The sequence below is a fragment of the Triturus cristatus genome, chromosome 1_1 (assembly GCF_964204655.1).
Source record: "Triturus cristatus chromosome 1_1, aTriCri1.1, whole genome shotgun sequence".
Classification (NCBI taxonomy): Eukaryota; Metazoa; Chordata; class Amphibia; order Caudata; family Salamandridae; genus Triturus; species Triturus cristatus.
Window position 1 is genome coordinate 108,869,612 of NC_140579.1, and position 7,931 is coordinate 108,877,542.

General features: G+C 43.6%; 1 long non-coding RNA gene across 1 annotated transcript; it reads right to left on the bottom strand.

The window, feature by feature from the left end:
* Nucleotides 1–478: 478 nt before the first annotated feature.
* On the bottom strand, nucleotides 479–7,106 carry LOC146869678 (uncharacterized). Its single transcript, XR_014981458.1, has 3 exons — nucleotides 6,984–7,106; nucleotides 6,627–6,644; nucleotides 479–951 (listed from the first exon to the last, which is right to left on the bottom strand). It is a non-coding gene; the product is annotated as an uncharacterized LOC146869678 (long non-coding RNA).
* Nucleotides 7,107–7,931: the final 825 nt, after the last annotated feature.

Consider the following 7,931-nt stretch of genomic DNA (forward strand, 5'->3'; position numbering starts at 1 on the left):
TTCAGTTTGTAGAGATTTTGTGTCACAATCTGCAGGAATTATATTGATATTTACAGTTTATTCATTATTACAGACATTACTACATATATATTTAAAAATAGCTATAAATGTTAATTGCCATCTGTTAAAACCACTTCACCAGCCTTCAATATATTGACAATAATCAAATGAGCATTACAATTCAACCAATAACAGTATTTTCATTTAGGTCTTATATGGGTCTTGGAGACCTGTTCTCTACAGTACAATATATAGGATGGGCTTTAGGTCAGACCCTTGCCCATGATTGGATAACTCTCTTGCCGAGCCCTTGCAACATAGCCTGTTTACTATTGTTATCACTGGATCAGTTGTATCCTTCCACTGCTGACAATAGAGACTATTTTTCATTTGTGTTTTAGCATTCCATGTATAACACTCCTCTCTCTCTCACCCATCTACCCACTGCCCCCCAATCCCTGCTCATCTGATCCGGTGCTCTCCCCCCAGTCATCTTCCCCTCCGTTCTTTCATATTTTTCTACTTAGTTTCCTTGAAATGTCTATGTGAGTGTCTCCCAGCGGAACATTGCTCCCAGGCCACTCACTTCTATGCTGGTCCATTGATGTGTTATTAGATGAGTGCTGTTCACATTGTTTGCCATCACAGTTTTTATACTCCATTCATCGATGGGGTCTGCTGCACCACTGCTGGTGCTTGACTGCTCCATTTTATCTTCCAACGCATCTTAACCAATCGAAGAAGCCAAGGATTGAGCTACAGAATGTGTCTTGTCCTTGTTCTTTGTCTTCCATTCCAATGTATTGTCTGTGCCTTCAAGACTCTAGTCTGTTTCTCATGACTGTTCAGGCGCCACAGAGGGCTCCTGTGGTCATCTTTGCGTCTTACCAACTCCAGCGTTGTGGCGAGAAGCAATGGATGTACAGAGGCATTAAAACACCAAAGTGCTGCCTATGGAAAGCAAGAGAAAAATACAACCTTTAAGATATTCAAATATATATAACTTAATAAATTGTTATATCTTAAAAGGGCAACAATGAAGTCACTGACATTTATGTACCAACAAAACAGCCATGGGAAAGCAATCTACAGAGGCTATGAGACAAACTCACTGCACTTCATCAGAAGCAGAATGTATCACTGCACTTCATCAGAAGTAGAACTATCACTGCACTTCATCAGAAGCAGAGCTATCACTGCACTTCATCAGAAGCACAGCTATAGCTGCACTTCATCCAAAGAAGAGTTATCACTGCATCTCATCAGAAGCAGAACAATCACTGCACATCATAAGAAGCAAAACTATCTGGACTTCATCAGAAGCAGAACTATCACTGCACTTCATCAGAAGAAGAGTTAACACTGCACTTCATCAGAAGAAGAGCTACCACTGCACTTCATCAGAAGCATAATTATCACTGCACTTCCTCAGAAGCAGAACTATCACTGCACTTCCTCAGAAGCAGAACTATCACCGCACTTCATCAGAAGCCGAACTATCTCTGCACTTCATCAGAATGTATCACTGCACTTCATCATAAGTAGAATTATCGCTGCACTTCAACAGAAGCAGAATGTATCACTGCACTTCATCAGAAGCAGAACTATCACCGCACTTCATTAGAAGCCGAACTATCTCTGCACTTCATCAGAATGTATCACAGCACTTCTTCAGAAGCAGAACTATCACTGCACTTCATCAGAAGAAGAGCTATCACTGCACTTCACCAGAAGCAGAATAATCACTGCACTTCATCAGAAGCAGAACTATCACTGAACTTCATCAGAAGCAGAACTATCACCACACTTCATCCAAAGGAGAACTGTCACTGCACTTCCTCAGAAGCAGAATGTACCTCTGCACTTCATCAGAAGTAGAACTATCACTGCACTTCATCAGAATTAGAGCTATAGCTGCACTTCATCCAAAGAACTATCACTGCACCTCTTCAGAAGCAGAATCATCACCGCACATCATCAGAAGCAGAGCTATCTGCATTTCATCAAAAGCAGAACCATCACTGCACTTCATCCAAGGCAGAACTATCACTGCACTTCATCAGAAGCAGAACTATCACTGCACTTCATCAGAAGCAGAACTGTCACTGCCCTTCATCAGAAGAAGAACTATCACTGCACTTCATCCAAAGCAGAAATATCACTTCATTTCATCAGAAGCAGAACTAGCATTGCACTTCACCAGAAGCAGAACTATCCCTGCACTTCATCAGAAGCAGATCTATCACTGCACTTCATCAGAAGCAGAACTATCACTGTACTTCATTAGAAGCAGAACTATCACTGCACTTCATCCAAAGGAGAACTATCACTGCACTTCATCAGAAGCAGAATGTATCACTGCACTTCATCAGAAGGAGAACTATCACTGCACTTCATCAGAAGTAGAACTATCACTGCACTTCATCAGAAGCAGAATGTTACACTGCACTTAATCCGAAGCAGAACTATCACTGCACGTCATCAGAAGCAGAACTTTCACCGCACTTCATCAGAAGCAGAACTATCACTGCACTTCATCAGAAGCAGAACTATCACTGCACTTCACCAGAAGCAGAACTATCACTGCACTTCATCAGAAGCAGAGCTATCACTGAACTTCATCAGAAAGTTAACTATCACCGCACTTCATCAGAAGCAGAAATATCACTGTACTTCATCAGAAGGGGAACTATCATTGCACCTCATCAGAAGCGGAATTATCACTGCACTTCATCAGAAGCAGAACACTGACTGCACTTTATCAGAAGCTGAAATATCACTGCACTTCATCAGAAACAAAGCTATCACTGCACTTCATCAGAACTATCACTGAACTTCATTAGAAGAACTATTACTGCACTTCATCAGAAGCAGAACTCTGACTGCACTTCATCAGAAGCAGAAATATCAATGCACTTCATCAGAAGCAGAGCTATTACTGCACTTCATCAGAAGGTTACCTATCACTGCACTTCATCAGAAGCAGAGCTATCGCTACACCTCATCAGAAGCAGAACTATCACTGCACTTCATCAGAAGCACAACACTGACTGCACTTCATCAGAAGCAGAAATATCACTGCACTTCATCAGACGCAAAGCTATCACTGCACTTCATCAGAACTATCACTGCACTTCATCAGAAGAAATAATACTGCACTTCATCAGAAGCAGAAATATCAATGCACTTCATCAGAAGCAAAAGTATGACTGCACTTCATCAGAATCAGAATGAACCTTTGCAGTCTACTATAGGCCCTAACTCAGGTGTTCAAGTACGAAGATACCAAAGTATTTTCTTTCAAGAAACCTTCTTAACATGTGCTCACAACCTAGGTTCAGTGATCCACACACTCATCCCTCGCACCATTCCCGTGAAGCATGGGCTCTAATCTAGCTCAGTTGGTTAATATTGCAGTGAAAAGGAATTGTGCATCACAGCTTATTTTGTTCAATTATAAGATGTAGGAAAGAGCCTTTTTTGTATGGTCACCTCCCACTTTTTGTTGAGGGTTATGATTCTGCACTGGAATCTGCTGCCCAGGTCTCAGCACCAGTGCTCTCCCTAAAACTGGTATGTTTAAATTGGTAACCCCAATTGACAAGGACTTTAATCCCCTTATACATCCTTTGATAAGGTACCTGTGGTACCCATGGCATGGGTGGTAAAGGGGTACTAAGGGTTTGCAGCACTTTTTGTGCCACCCTAAGTGACCCAAGTAAAACTACTGACAGCAGGCCTGAAATTAGACACTGCAGGCATAGTATAGAGTGCTCTATTTTGACTTTTCCCTCATCATGTGTGGCAAACTCAGTGCACTCTTTTAATATCTGTCAGTCTCCCCTAGAGAAGGCCTCCTGAGCCCAGGAGGCAGGTTGCTTTATACCAAATGTGTGGGCGTTCATGTTTATATGTCCCTTTAGTGGCCTTTGCCATCAAAGTACACTATAAGTGGTAGGCGGTCCATAAGACAGGATTGGCTTGGACCTGGGGGTCGCTAGCATCATTTTGGCACCTCCTAAATATGTTGAGTTTGGTATTAAACAACGTGCCTTCTCATCCCCGACAGAAAATTTGTGTCAAGGTCGAGGTGGCATGCACCCAGGTGACTACCTTAGAGGTTGCCCACCTGGTTGCCCTAGCTTCTCTGTGCTCTGGCTGGCAAGCCTACACTTGCTGCAACCAAGACAGGATTCTGATCTCCTGCCAGGGAGCATGATTCCTCCCAGGAGTCAGGAACAAAGGCCTGGGAAGAAAGGAGGTCACACCTCCTCCCTCCTAGGCTGGCTAGTGAAGTGGCACATCAAGGCAGTGAGCTTCAAAGACTCCACCACCTCTGATATGCATCAGGGCTGACTTCCAGAGGAGGAAACAGACTTCCCTTCGCTCCTAAGTACAGTTGCACCCCAGCAGGTGGGAAATTAGGTATGCAGGAGGTATACATCCCTAAAAGGCTATCCACACCTCTAGCATGGGCTGTCTTGTCTGTGCAGCTAAGAAAGACTTCTTACATTTTTTAAAGTGGTAGTAATAGTGGGTTCTGGGTAGAAAAGGTGACCTACCCCCCAGATGTGGCCACCAAAGGGGCAGACTAGTGGCAGGGCCTAGCAGCCCATTTACTACTTGCTCCCATACACCTAACATCCCTAAATCTGAGATTTAAGGTCTCCTTCTGTCCCCAACACCAGAACCTCTGTTCTGAATCAACCTGCATTAAACAGGCCATATAAGAGACATGAGTCTGAAACAACAGGACTTTGCCCAAACCAAACCCTGTGGTAGCATTCTTGCAACTGTGTGATTGAGACTCATCCTAGGCTAAAGCTTGGTTGCCCCAGACAGAGGGACCCCTGAAATAGCCTGAAGTACTCTCAGACCCCCCTGGCCTAGTGGCACTAGTCCCCGTCAAACTGCCGGTAAAACAATGCTCTGGACCTGTAGAATCGCTGGCCACCGGGTCCTCCACAGTATCCGCCAAATCCAGATGGTCTAGTGCATTGTGGGAACTGTAGTCATGCCTTCCATGAGGCAGCTACTGTGTTCCCTGGGTGCACCGTATGTCAGAGTAACCATCTGCTGTGCTTACTGCTGCCAAGGCTTGTTGGTCGTCAGTCCGGCAACCAACCAATATAGTTGATTATGCATCTTGGGGGAACACCATACAACCTTCACCTGATGTCAGCAGCCATGGCATTGTTGTGTTTTTGCATCTTGTTTACCTGCAGCACCGTGTAAAAGCAGCTCCCCCGCGACTTCTATTCAGCACAAAGGATCGCTAGGGCAACTCTGCACCCAGACTCAGGTCATGTAAAAGTGAACGGGTTGTCGGTCCCTGGTCCAGGGACCATCATGACCTTTAGCCTCCCTCAGTTCCACATAATCGACCTGTAAGTGACTGATTGTCACTACCACTTTTTCCCTTTGGCTGCAATGCAAAATATCTGCAGCGTTGAATTGATGTGATTTACGTTTTCTTGTAAAATCCATATCTCTGGTTATATGCCAGCTTTTTTTGTTAATTTTGTTGTCTAAATTAAGATAAAAATACACGTTATTTTTATAAATTGGTGTCAGATTTCCTTTGAGTCGTGTCAATCACTTATCCATGTTGGTGCTCTGAAATGCTTAGCACATGTTCCTTTGGTAAAGCCTGACTGTTCTTTGCCACTCTACCAGGATTGGGGTAAGGGCTTATTAGTTGGGATCCAAGGGCCATCTTTATGGTATCGTGATAGCATTACATGGTGAGGCTTAACCACCCGCACCACATAATACTTCACCTTCCCACACAAGGTGTGAAGATAGGTGTAGAAAACCGGACGTTTGTTGTTGAGATGGTGTATATTGAGCTAGAGTCCTGTTTCCATGTCAGGAAAGGATGATGCCTGCTGGTGGCAGGAGAGGAAGCGTGTCTGCTACATTCAGTGTTTGGTGCTGTAGAAGGTTAGTAGTGTTGCAGCGGCCTGCTCCGGCGCACAGCTATAGAGTACAGCAACAGCCTCTTCACAGGAGGCGGCATACAGGCGGTCTACTGTAGGCAGTAAACGGGCCTCAGAAGAAGGGTGGCAGGGAAACAAAGCCAACAATAACAATTGAGGACTCCTCAGTACTTCAGCTGAGAAGACCTCCACTGTAAGATCCTTGGTCCTTTCACTGGAGATCAAGCTGCCACCAACGCCGGTCCCGCAGATCCTGGTTGGAGAGAACTACAGTCGCTCCCTTATGGAGGGGTGAACTTTGGGTGCCCCTCAACTTCAGAGTTCCGTTCTGGGGTCTCAGTCTGTTTCAAGGGGAGGTGCTTCTGTGACCCTGCCTGAATGTCGGCGTTTTAATAACACTTGACAAGGGGCACAACACTCTCCAGGGCCACGCGGGGACATTTCTGTCCCAATAATGAGCCTGTAAGATACCTGTACCTCTACAGACAATACCTGTTTAACCTGCATTTTCCCCATCACTACAGATGACTGCCAGTCTAGTTTGACGTCAGTCTTTCACAATAAACCCACCCCAGCACAAAACACCTCCGCATGCACCCCCGAGATGTTGTGAAACTGAAAAATAACTGTTACTGCTGAGCAGACAATACCACATAGGAAGAAGGTCAGGTATGCAACATGACTTACCTTTTACTTGACAAGTGTCTGCAGGAAAAGAGTAAAATTGGGGAGGTTAGATGAATAAACACATTTGTTTTATTATTACTATGTTTTTATAGAAACCTTAATCCCCCACCAATGGAAAACTTAAGCCTGCCCAACAGTTAATTAAAGACTTTAATTTATAGAGACTGCTTTTGGGTATCAAACCCCAAATCATGTGTGTTTTAGAAACAATAGCATGAATTTTGCTGCCATATGACTCTAGTATTCTGACACAAACCCTTTATAAATATTGTTTTTTTTATGGAAATAACCCTACTCCGTCGCGGCAGGGCCAATCAAAGGAAAGAAAGATGACAGGAGATGCCAAGAGACACTCACCTCATTTTCTCTTGCGTAGGGAGACAGTCATTACAAAAGCGGCTAGAAGCCGGCAGACCACAGTTGTGCTGAAGTAAAGAGACATCCAGTACAGAGGTATGGTCTGTCCTTGGTTTTGTGGAGCTAAAAGAAAACAAAGATAGGAAGCCAGTAAGGAACAAAAAAACTCAAGTAAAGAAAGTATGCAATTGATATGTCACCCTCAAAGTTTACATGTTGCCAGTATTGGCAATTTGCAAAGTTTCCTAATTGTGTCTACTTTGAAAAATATTTAGCAGGAGACTTTCTCAGCAAAAATGTCTTAACGAATGAGTTCAATTGCTAAAACTGGTTATTGTTGGCATTTATCATGCAAACTTAATATCAGATGTCCAGATTATTTTTATGTCCGCAATTGGCCCGATTTAAAGAACCGGACCTTTTGCGAACACAAAATGTCATTTTTAAATGTGCAAAGGCCCAATAGTGATTTGGTTACTTGTAACCGAATCGCAATTTGGGTTTGCGATTTGGTATTAGGAAGGGACGTATTTAGGGTGTCCCTTCCTAATAACGAATCGGAGTGGCATCTACAAATGTTTTGCGACCGAAATGTCATTGCAAAACATTTGCAATTTACCACCAACTTCAAGTTGTAACCCATTAGGAAATGGGACCCCTTCCCCTTAGTGAATGTTTGGGTTGCAAAGTGAGACCTATCTCATTAATATTTATGCAGTAGGTTTATTTGCGACCCACTGGGAATCGCAAAATGCGCAATACACACATTTGTACATGGGTGTTTGCGATTACCAAAAAACGAACCGCAAAAATTCGCTATTTGGTAATGGCAAACGATTACCTATGTTCATTGGGCCCTTCTTCTCCCCCCAAAAATTGTGTTTCAGAAATACCATGTTCTTGACAAAGCTTGACAAAGCTTGACAAAGCTTTGTGAGATTTGAAAAA